Consider the following 12,151-nt stretch of genomic DNA (forward strand, 5'->3'; position numbering starts at 1 on the left):
CTAGCCAAAGAAATAATTTTCTTATGCCAAGAAAATAAGTATCCTTTAATAAAACTAAGAATCTGGTTGTCTGCCCCCATCTAACTTTGAGACGACTTCACTGCTCTTCATAAAAATTAACAATGTTTTGCTTTTATTATTTGCTGTGGTTATTTCCAGGGCTTCCCCTGGCTTTCTGTCACAATGTTTCAATGATTGATGTAGGGAAAGGGAGGGGAGAGGGAAATAGGCACAGCTTAAGGCTGCACCTGCTGTCCCTGGAGTGGGCCAGAATTGGTACTGAGTTGCATTTAATTCAGTGCCACGACTGTAGTGAGGCAGAGCTTAAACATTGAGTTATACTTCGACGTTTTTTTTTTTGCTGTGATGAATTGAGCTGACAGCCATGGAGAGAATAATTTTTTTCTATTTTAAGTCAAAGAACACAGGCAATAGCCTTCTAAGCTTTTTTGCATTACCTTGATACAGGGGGTAACATATTTATCCAAAGAGCAGTTTAGTCTCCATCTCCATTCTGTCCTTGGAGCTTATTCTGGAAGGACATCATGAAATAAAGAGACAGGAAAAAAGCCCCTGACAAGTTAAAAAAGCCAACAGAACTTGCAGGTTTTGGTAGTAGCTGCTTGCTGCCTGTGGGTACACTGGCTGTAGTGCACTGCATGGAGGAGCAATTTGAGTAGTAGCGCTATGTCCAAGCTAGTTAGCCTTTCTGAGAGGCATGAATTATTTTGTGTAGGGCAGCATCACACAAATACAACTGTACCCCTCTTGAAATCTTGTTCTTCTCCTGGTGCTTCAGTGTGCTTGCCAGCTTCCTTGGGAGCTAACTCTTGCAGCTCTCCAGTGTGCTCTGTAGACATTTGCTAGCTGGAAACTTGGTGTAAAAAGCTGGCAGATAGTTATTAGTCATCCCTAACTTTTGAAACACAGTCATGTTTGTTGACGTTGAAATAAAGTACTGTATCCCAATCCCAGCTACTTCACTCACCTGCTCCCTTGCTCTGTCCAAAGACTTTCTGTATAATTAACTACTCTGTTGATTAGAGAGGTTGTTTCTAACAAAGGTTAGAAGGCGCTCGGGTGGCTAAAAGTTGTCTCGAGGGTGCACCCTAGCGTCGAAAAGTGGCATCGCTGATGTGGAGTGTTGGAGTGCTTGGGGGGGATGTTCAGGTGGGAATTGGAAAATTCTGTTAAGAGCGGCTAAGGAACCATCCAGAGTTACAGATCTAGGACACAGAAAATTCATGGGTGGGTTGAGAAATAAGGAAGCATGTTGTATCTTTTTGAGGTGATGTAGAGGAGGAAGTCAGAAGTGCTTGGTTAGGATGTGACTGAGAAGTGAGGAGGGGGTACCATTCTTTATGGCACAGTAGTGTGTCCTGTGGCAATAATCTCAAATAAACTAAATCTGTATCAGAGATATGTGATATGACATGTGGTATTCATTCCTCTACAAACCCACTATAGTATAACTTGGCAAACATCAGAGCAGTCAATCATTGGTGCTTCACCATTATCTTCAGAGGTGGATGGGTGCTCCTGCTGATCTGTGCTAAAGACAGACATCTCTTCTTCACAATAAAATTGCCATTGGCATCAACATTCATGTTCTAAATGTAAAAACAGACATTTTGTATCCTATCCTAGTGTTTAGTAATAGACGCCAGACTTCACATCTGAGTTCACTAATCTGGACTGTGATCTTACATTTTTTTCACAAATCAGAACATACTGTGCAAGAGAGACTGAAGGACACCAGGAGAGGCTGACTTCTGCAGCGGAAGATTGCAATGGAATACTGAAAGACTGAGGCTCAGTACAGCATGGATTGTGAAGCCCATCTTCCAAAGCAATCTATCTAAGATAGAGCCAGTGCTTAAAGTCTTTGCTCACATTTTAAGCATGTTTAGAGTAATTAAGTTATAATCCAGAATAATTTAGGCTATCCTAAATTCATTCTAATCCCAGGAAAATCGATATATACCAAGATATTTTTGATTCATGCAGTTACTGTGTTGGAGACTCATTACTGTTGCATGCCTTTCTGTGTTTTCCTCTTTGCATCTGCCTGCATTTCAGCTTAATCAGATTGTGTTTAAGCAGACAGTGGTAAGTATTTAGAGATACGATGGCAGGAGAGGCATAGACCGAGCATGTTTGGAAGGAATGTTGCAGAGTAATCCAGTAACAGAGAGGCTGTATTTGTGTTAATTATCTCAAGTGGCACAGATGTGTTGATGGTAGAAAAGATGAAGGTAGTTTTCTTCACAGACAGCAGGGTCTTCAGGACTAAGTAATTACGTAGTGCTTCGAAGGGCAGGCTAGATTTTTGCTATAGGAGCTCTGTGAGGTTAGGCAGATGTATTTCTGTTAAGATGTAACAATAAAGGGGAAGCTTTCAGATGAGGAACCCTTCAAAGAAATATTAAATGTATTGAGTCCATGCTCAAAGAAGCTGGTTTCTTGATAGTGTTTTTAAATATATATTGTAGCACACATAGTGTATTTTATGGAGTATACATCTATTGAAGTGGTTCATACAGAGTGTGATCAACTAGTTGGGTAAGTCAGTGGTTGGATGCTTGGGCTCAGAGGTCAGTAGTTAATGGATCCTACACTACCTAGAAGATGGTAACGAGTACCACAGATGCTTATCTTAGGACCTGTCTTTTTAGTATCTTTGTCAGTAACCTGGAGGAGGTGACAGAGTGGGCTCTTGTCAAGTTTTCAGGTGACACAAAATTGGGATGACCACTTGATATTCTTGAGGGCAGGGCTGCCATTCAGAGGGACCTAGGCAGGCTGGAGGAATGGGCTGACAGAAACCTCATGAAATTCAACAAGGACAACTGCAGAGCCCTATATCTGCGTGGGAATAACCACAAGATATTAATCTGATACAGTAATTAATCTGTAATGATACAGGCTGGGGACTGACTGGTTGGGGAGCAGTTTTGCTGAAAAGGACTTGGGGCTCTTGATGGACCCAGCAGTGGGCCCTGGCAGCAAGGCAGGTTAAGTGTCCTGGGCTGTATGAGCAGGAACATGGCCAGTAGATTGAGGGAAATAATTGTCCCCCACTACTCACCATTTGTTGGACCACATATCTCGTTAGTGTCCCGTGTTGGTCTCTCATCCCACCACCAAATACAGGACAGACATCAGTAAACTGGAGCAAGTCCAGTGAAGGGCAACCAGGATGGTCGGGTTCTGGAGCATTTTCCCTGTGAAGAGACTGAGGGAACAGGGCTTCTTCAGTCAAGAGAAGAGGCAGCCTCAGGGGACCTAACAGCAGTCCTCCCAGTGCTTCCAAGGAAGTTGCCAAGAAGATGGAGCTAGGCACTTGTGTTGCATAGTGGGAGCATGAGAGAAAACAAGCACAAACTGAAACAAGCGAGGTTTAGACTGATTATAAGGGAAAAATGTTTTCCCCATGAGGATGGACAGGCAGTGGAACAGGAACCTAGTGAGACTGTGCAGGCTCCTTCCTTGGAGTCTTTCAAGACCTGACTGTTAAGTAGTAATTTAAAAAGGCAAAATAATCCCCAAATAAAATAATAATAAATACTGAGATCAGGGAGGAGGAGTGGCAGAGTTGAAAACCTAGAATCACACTGGTTCTCCATGTGGTAGGTCATGATAATGTTGTTGAAACTGCATAAATGAGTGTACTATGTTCTTTGAGTTACAAAGGGATCAATCAGACAAGCTAATAAATTCATAGAGAAGATAAATAAATGCTTTTGTTACCTCACTCCATGTCATGCAGAACTTTGGTGAAATGCACAGCCTGTTAGTAAAGATGAGTTGCTGTCTGAAATTACAAGTGTCAAATGAGTGAGTGCTAGAACAGTTTGATGAACTATGTAACAAAATGTGACAAGAACCACCTGTTCTGTCCATCCCTTTTGACTGATTTTCCTCATTTCACTTTGTCTCTGATCCCATTCATTTGGAGATCTGGAACTCAGTTTGGGATCAGGATACTAGAATGCACTGATTCTGTCTGTCATTTTTATGCTATCAAATGAGTTACGTCTTACCTTTTGACTAATAGATTAGCATGCAACCTTGTATTTTTGATAGCATGAGAGTTGAAATGTTTGCTCATCAGAGTGGGGGAGTGGGAAAGAAAAAGTAATTGTAGACTCTCAGAAAGTAGAGTTAAGATTTTCTTTTTTCTTCTTTTTCTTTTTCTTTTTTAAGCAACACATCTGAAAGAATGTTCTTTGGCATCTCTCTTTTCCTCAAGGCCTTTACAGGAGATCCCGTGACATTTACAAGAAAAAGAGTCCAGTAATTGAGTCACAAGAGAATGATAATTATAATTGTTTATATAGCACATTTTATGATAAAGGCACTTCTCAAATAATTGACAGCACTAGTGAAATGTGCAGTACCAACCAGCAATGCTGTGAAAAAAGACAGACCAAGTGTGTACTGCAAGCAAGTCCTTACTCTTAGAGAGCTCAGTATGGCATTAGTGTGCTTTTCAGAGTGAAGATAGGATTTTGTTTTTTAAGGTTGTGCTTTACACACTCTTCCTGCTTTAAATTAGAACAGTAAGGAGTTGAGTCACCTTGGCTTTTGCTTGTCAAAATAATCAGGAACGATAGGTGAATTGGAACTGAGCCCAAGTCTCAACAAAAGCATATTTATATTTGGAAACAAAGTGTAAAATCCCGTCTCCTGCTCTCCCCCCCTCCTTCCACCCACCTTTTTCTTTTCCTTCCCATACTCTTGTTTTCACTCTACTTGCTGGTCTGGGAACTATTAAAATAGAACTAGAAAAGCTCTGTTACACTCCCAGACTAGTTGTGATAGCATCTCGTTGGAATCTCTGTTTTTGAGATCTACCCCAGAGAGACTCAGTTGAAGTTGAGGTAAGCAAGCAAACTTTTGAGTACTTGACTTTGTTACTTAAGCATTAATTTGGTGCTGAAGAGGAGGAGTCATTAGGGGATCAGAGGTTTTGACTTTTCCTGAACAAATTTGATCTGTTCGAGACTTTTTGTAACTGCACTTACCTCATTTTTCTTGCCTTTTATGCTAAAGGTATAATAACACAAAACAACCTTCTTTGTTTAATCTTTTCTTTCTGTGGGATCAGAGGATGGGTAATATAATTCCAGGTTTGTGTGGATGAGAGAAACCTGAGGAACTTCTGGGTTAGATAATTTCTGCTGTGAAGTGTGGCATACAGTTTTTATTTCTGTGAACTGAAACCAGATGCTGTCTCTGTTTAAATGGAGATTGTGGAGCAGCCCTCCGACAAGAGGAGAAATCTGATACCTGAACAGAATTACGGAAGTATCCAGCAGTGCAAGATAGTGCTTGAAGTCCCAGGAACTCCCTTCTGTTCCCTTGTTTGGTTTTTCAGTGCAGTTGTCAGCATCCAGTGAATAGCAGAAGGATTTAGGAAAAAGGAAAGCAGAAGCTGGCGTGTTTTTTCAGTTTTCATGTAACAGAGGTTTCCTAGGAAAGGTCAGTCCTGTAAGAAAATAAGTGGGCAAAATCACTGATCATGTAGATGATGCAGATGGGGGAAGCATATTTGTAAAGTGTAAGAGAATATTGTATTACTGATTTTTGGACTCCTGGCATATATTTGACAGAAATGTACACTTAGGTCTGTTTATTGAACCAAAACTGCCCCTGATGAAGCATATGCTTGTTAAGACGGAAGGAAATGCATCATGCTGTGGGTTTTTGAAGTCTGGGCTGAGCAGAGCTGTTTTCTACAGGAATGATCAGAGGGAAGGGGACCTAGATGTCTGCTGGGGTTTCAAGGGACACGTTAAATGTCTCTATGGCATACCAAACTGTGAAGAAGTGTTTGGATAATGCACTGGCAGCAGAGAAGCAAGTGGTTGTGAAAGCAGGAATGGGAGTATGTTTATCTCTAAGAGAGGGGATAAAACCCATTTTGTTAGGTAGCCAAATAACTAATATGTTTCACTGAGATTTTCTGAATATAAGTTGTTTTTAGTATATTTTGTTGAAAGGTGTTGTGTGATCTTTAAAAGGAGAGTGAATTTGCCATAAGTCAAACTAGTAGAGTCCACTTCACAGTAATACAAAGACAGCTGTGTGTGACCAAGAAGTAATTTTTCCTATTACTTCTTCTGAGAGACTACTCCATCAAAAGATCAATTTCTTATTTTTAGTTTTGAAGAGGAAAAAATAGAATGTGCTTTCTGGGGCATTGTTGAAAATAGTATTTCAACCAAAAAAAGGAGAATGGCACATTTGCTCTGTGTATCTGGCTTTCTGTTGTTTGAAAGTCTCTTGCCATCAGGTCAGTGGTCGGTGTTTTGGGAGACTCCTGTCCAGCTGTTTGCCCTTTTAAACATCTTTCCATATCATCCAAATTGTACCTGTTGCCTTTATCTGTTCATAGTGTTCATATTCAGGATCTGAATCCTCCCAAAGATCCTTGATAATAGTGTTCGGGGATTTTTGGGGGTCTGGCTATAATACTGACTTCCAACTTGCTATTCCCAGATTTGAGTTTGTGAATCAGAAAAAGGTTTTCTTATGTCAGAATTAAGAGGGTGTGATCAGGCTGGCAAACATTTCTATTGTCAAACTGTTTTTGTTACAGCTGTGTGCTGTCCATACTGATTAGAAGAGCTTGAAATTCCTTAGTTTTGTCTTTCGGACCATTACTGTTAGCTTCTCTTTTGAAGTTCTTCCTGAAGTACGGAGTACATGGGGTCTTTTAAATACAGTACTAATCTGTTTCTTAAGAAATGTTCTTGTATGCTTTAATATATTGCCCTTTTATTTTAAACTACTTTGTTTCTATCCAGCCCAGGCAGTAATGCTGTGATTTTTCTCTGCTTATAGAACACTCTATGAAAGTAGGACCATGTCAGGTCCAGGCCAGTGGGGAGTAGGAACAGACTGAGCATACTGAAGAGCTTTCAGTGTGCATTGTGCCCATTGACTCACCGGACATATATGAAAGGGGAAAACGGAAAATATTTTTAAATTGACAAAATCAGATACAAGTGAAAAAAGACATTTATTTTTTTCAAACACAGATCTTTTGCTGAATAAATATTTATCATACCTGTTTATAATGTCATGTCAAATGGAACTAGTATTTATTTGCCTGGATGAAAGCCACACCTAGCCCAAATTAATCTTAAGCAAAATCTTGAGATTGCAAAAATACTGAGTTCAATATAGCAAGCAGTTTTCCGAGTACTGCTAGTGTTATTTTTGCATTTTAAATCCAGCTTTCTTGGATAAAACAGTGAAAATGTCTCTCAGATGAGTTTTCAGATAATAGAAGTTTTGATACTCCTGGTTTTATTTGCATGAAATTTAAGTGATCAAATGGTAATCTATTATCCTGAGTGGTGGAAAGACCTTGTTACAAACCCCAGAAGATTATTGTAGGGGGAGCCTGATAATCTTTTTATTTTTTTTTTAATGCTAATTCTCCTTTTCCAGTGGGAGTGAATGATGTCATCCTGTCTCCTCCCACTGTGTAAACTAAGCTTGTGTCAAAGTGTTGCTGCCTCTTGTCACAGAGAGAACAGTTCACTTAAATGCAGCTGCAGTACTTTTGTGTGATACCTGTCAGAATCATTCCCAGTGCAAGGTCGGGTTTGTGACCATGATGTCAAGATTGGTCTTTCTCCTTTTCTGTGGATATATTGCACTAAACCTGGGAAATGCTCAGAAATTGCCAAGAGGCAAGTAGCTATGACAACTTTCTGGGTTTTTTGTTTGTTTTTCTGTTGTGGGGCTTTTTGTTTTTTAATGCTTGCGTTTTGCCATGGAAATTCGCTTTCGACATGTTAGGAATGATTAAAGATAATGGAAAAGATGAAAGAAGATCAGTCAACAGGGCAAGGTCCAGGTACAAGAGAGTAACTTTAAAGCTCTTGAATAAAACAAGCTCAAATGTTTTCATGGTGTCGTGTGACTCTAGTGAGAAGTACCATGAAACCAAGTAACTGTATTTAATGATTTTATAATGATTTAGAGAGCATTATGCAAGTTTGTTCTTTAAGATCTTAAAGAAAATGTGACTTAGAAGCACCCTGTGTTGTTGGTGGAAGATTTCAGTTCTGTCTGGAAAGAACTTTTATGCTTTCCCTTTATATCCATCCGTAGCAAATCAATAAGAATTTACTTTTGTAGGTCAGGTTGTATGCACTTTGAGGGAGAGAAATATGATTTATTAAAATTTCCACAAGAAGAAAAAAAACCCCTCCAAACCAGTGTGAATATTTGTTTAACTATTCCTTTCTCCTGGAGTCTGGAAATACAGTAGATTTGCAAAGCTGGCAGGGATCTCTTCTTTTCCTTGCTAATGTGACCCATGTAACATTGGCATTTTATTAGTATTTTATTACTGCAGGAAGAACAGTCATAGCGTAAAATGAAAAGAATATTTCTATATCTAGATTGTAATCTGCTTTGTAGTACCTTGGCATTAAAACAGCACTTTCACAACTGTTTCTGTACTGCACGTATTGCTCTCACTTTGTAGAAGTGCTTGCCTGAGTCCACTGTGCTTTGTAATGCTTTTTACATCTACAGTCTCTTGCAATGAGTAACATTTAGAAAGGAGGCTGTGATTTAGTTCCTTATGAGAATGTTTATTAAGGAATCAGCAGTTTGAGGACTTCCTAGGAATTTTGTTTCATAGATGGGAAACCTAAAATTATTTTGGGGAGAAGAGGTGATTTTTCACCCCCCACCCCTCCCCAAGAGACTTTTTTTAAAGGTTTCTCACCCTCACTCTTCCGCCGGTGATGTTCTTTTGGAAGTGGCTTTCTTTTAAGTTCATCTTCTGGAGCCAATGTGGAGTTTTCTGCATACTGCTAATAGGGGGCAATGTGTAGTCTCTGAGTAACAGATAGATATGCAGTTGTTCAGGTCAAGCAGACTGTAATACCTTAGATTTATCAAAAAAGCAATCTATAAGTAAACTATTGTAGCAGTTTTCATAGGGGAGGATTATGTTGAACAGAGAGGAACCTTGTATGTATTGCCTACTTTGAGGGAAGGAACTTTTCTAGTGCTTGTCTTTTTAAATGGTTTCACTGGACTTTCTGCTCATTACAATAGAATAGTGGCTGTAAATTTATGTTGACTGTGAAATTCAGACAAAGCTACTGATCCACTGCAGTCAGTGGGAGATTAACTTGGGGGTGCATTTTTCTCTGTCCTAAAATAGCATTGCAGAAGTGAAGTTCTGTTTGCCAAATGCCTAAAGCTGCAGGTGGAGACTTCATTTCTTTTCAATGAAATAGCTCTTTAAAGATTCTCACATTGCAGTGTTGAAACATGAGTCTAATTCTTTTGTTTGCAGCTGCCTCTCAGGTTATTATTTACATTGGACTGCATTTAAAAAACAAGTGTATTAGTACCTATCTGTTATTTGGAAATGTTCAAAGGATTGTCTTCTTCTACAACACTGTTGTTTGACAGGGAGTACAGAATTTTTTCATAAGCAAAGGATATATTTTGATCTTAAAGTATTTTTAAAATGAGGATATGTGGTGGTAGTATTCTGTTAAGAGGGCTACTCTGCCCTGCTAAGCAAGCTTAAATTCCTGTGACTTCCTGCGCTCTTCAAGTCACAAACTATGTAACTGGGGCTCCAGAGTCACTCCTGCTCTATGGGGAATAGTGGAATCAATTTCATAACTTGAGGGAGAACAATCTAGCCAAACTCACTTGGTTAGTGATGCAGACACTTCAGTGAACAGGTTCTCAGTGTAAATCTTGCCATTCTTACTACTGCTTTGGAATTCTAGTGCTCAAGTCTTCTCTCTAGGAGGCGAAACACACTGATCCCTGGTCTCGTGGGCTGGGATTTCCTTTCAGTGATACAAGGTGGAAAGAACATCTTGCCTCCTGCAGCTGCAAAGGAACGGTGCCAGTGTACACCCTTTGGACGTCAGTGACTTCCAGAGCTGTTTGAGAGATTGTGTGCAAATATGCTGTTCAGGAGGCCGGAACACACATGATTCCCTTTTCACATATATTTTCATACTTTCACCTCCACAAGTGTGTGTTTGACTAGAATGACAAAGAAAATATTATTGCTGTTCTCAAAAGAGTGTTCTCTTACAGATTCTTTAATTATTTTTACTTGAAAAATTAAGACACTGTTGGAAGAATAATATGGAAATGCTACCAATGTGACTCAAGTATTCAAAATCAGGGAAATATCAGTTAAAATTTCCAGTGGAAACTTCATGCTACTTCTATGTATCCTGCATTATAATAGTTTTGCCTGTATAGAAAATAGGCCTCTACTTATAACTGGTCCTAGTGTAGTGTCCTAAGCACAGGTGAACACCCTTTCTTTTGCAGTTTTTTGTCACATTTACTGTAGCGAAGGAGAAGTGATGAGGCAGTTATAAGCTGTGTCATAATTGAGACTCTTTCCACATAAAGATTTTACAGACATAAATAAAGGCAGTGTAATTGGAAAGGGAAGGTTGGTGGGTATTGTGTTTTACTGTGGAGGCAATGCCTTTTTTACAATTAAGTTTGTGTTTCATGAGTTTCTGTTTCAGGGATCAGCTGCTAAGAAAATTCTGTAGTCAGTGCCTATGGAGACTATGTGAGGCGTCACAGAACAGCAGGGCAGGAGATAATGGTATGATTAGGGGTGGTCTTTTATCAAGTATTTGAGCCACTGTCCCTTCAACTATGTCCAGCTTCTAAAGCTTGCTTTTTCATCAGAAAGAAGAGAGACTCGGACATTTTCCACATCCTTTTGTCTCTTCCCTTATGCCACTATGCCAGTGCCATCCAACACAAAATGATTCAGCTCAACACTGTTGTACTTGAAATATTTTAATGATGGGAGGAAACAGTTGCACTGCATAGGTGTCAGAGTTATAACTTGTCATACTTTCTCTAATTTTTATGGTTCTGTGTAACAGAAACATTCCATCCTTGAAGAATGCAGCGTTGTCTCTCTGGACAGGAGTTGAGTACAGACAAAAAAAGTCATGTCTTTAGAGTAGGAGTTGGTAAGAAGAGCATCCTGAATCTGAGAGGGAGATGGAAAAGCAAAGCCACAGAATCAAGAATAAACAAGTTACAGGACATAATCCACAAGATTGTACTGCCCTGCAGACTGTGTTTCGCTGGCATCTTTCCAGCTGGACCTGATACAAATGTTGTTGAAGGCAACAGTTGTGGAACAAGTTCTTAGTGTTCGGTAAAACAGTGTTTCATGTTTTCAATTTTGCCAGTTGACTTTCCAGTTACAACATAGATGTGCATAGAAATTGACTTTTTCACTATAATCCCTGCTTCTGATGGCTTTTGTGTATCTTCATGTTCTGTTTTTCTTTGTTAGAGCTGAAAAGAATTTGCGGTTGATCCCTTCTTGTATACTTAGACTTTTATGAAGTTTTTAAAAAGAAGAGTCTGATTTTTTTTTCTGTTTTGTTTTTGTTTGGGGTTTTTTTCCCATGTTTCTGACCTCTGTGGTTTTCCTACTATTTGAGTTAGTCATCAGGTAGATTGGAATTCAGGCCCATTGTTGTTCTACTTTCCAGGATTTGGGCCTGTCCTGTTCTGCTTTCCAGAAAGGGCTCAGGAAACCTTAATTCACCTTCTTTGTGGTTGCTGCCTTCTTAGGGAAAGAGAGTACAGACTTGACATTCCTTATGGGATCATGTGAAAGAGCCTGATTTACAGACTTATGTAGGGAAAACCAGATCCAAAACTTTCTTGTTTCTACAGTTGTCAACTGTGGGGATAAGTGGGAAAAATAATAGTTCTACTTCAAGGGTTTTTTTTGTTTGGTAAGTATACAGAAATGTTAGAAAATATTGTAGATAACCACTAGCTAAGATTTGTACTTATGGTAATTATAACTGACATCCCTTTGAGAGTGAGCACTGTATTTACAGTATAATTCCAAACTTACCATTGACATTTGTGAAAGGAATGGGCTAATTTTATTCTTAGCTAAATTTGCTGGCTGTGCTATGTTATGTAATACTTCTTACTAACCAGAGGTTAAACTCGGCATGTGTTTTCACTTACTGGTGTCAAGCAGTTAAAACAATGTTGAGTTATTTCAATGTATCACAGTCACTATATTGCAACAGCCAAACCTTAATCTTTAAGCTTTTGTGCCCGCCCCTACCTGCCCCCC

Source organism: Haliaeetus leucocephalus, unplaced genomic scaffold (genome assembly GCF_000737465.1).
Source record: "Haliaeetus leucocephalus isolate CR32 unplaced genomic scaffold, Haliaeetus_leucocephalus-4.0 Scaffold228, whole genome shotgun sequence".
NCBI classification, from domain to species: Eukaryota; Metazoa; Chordata; class Aves; order Accipitriformes; family Accipitridae; genus Haliaeetus; species Haliaeetus leucocephalus.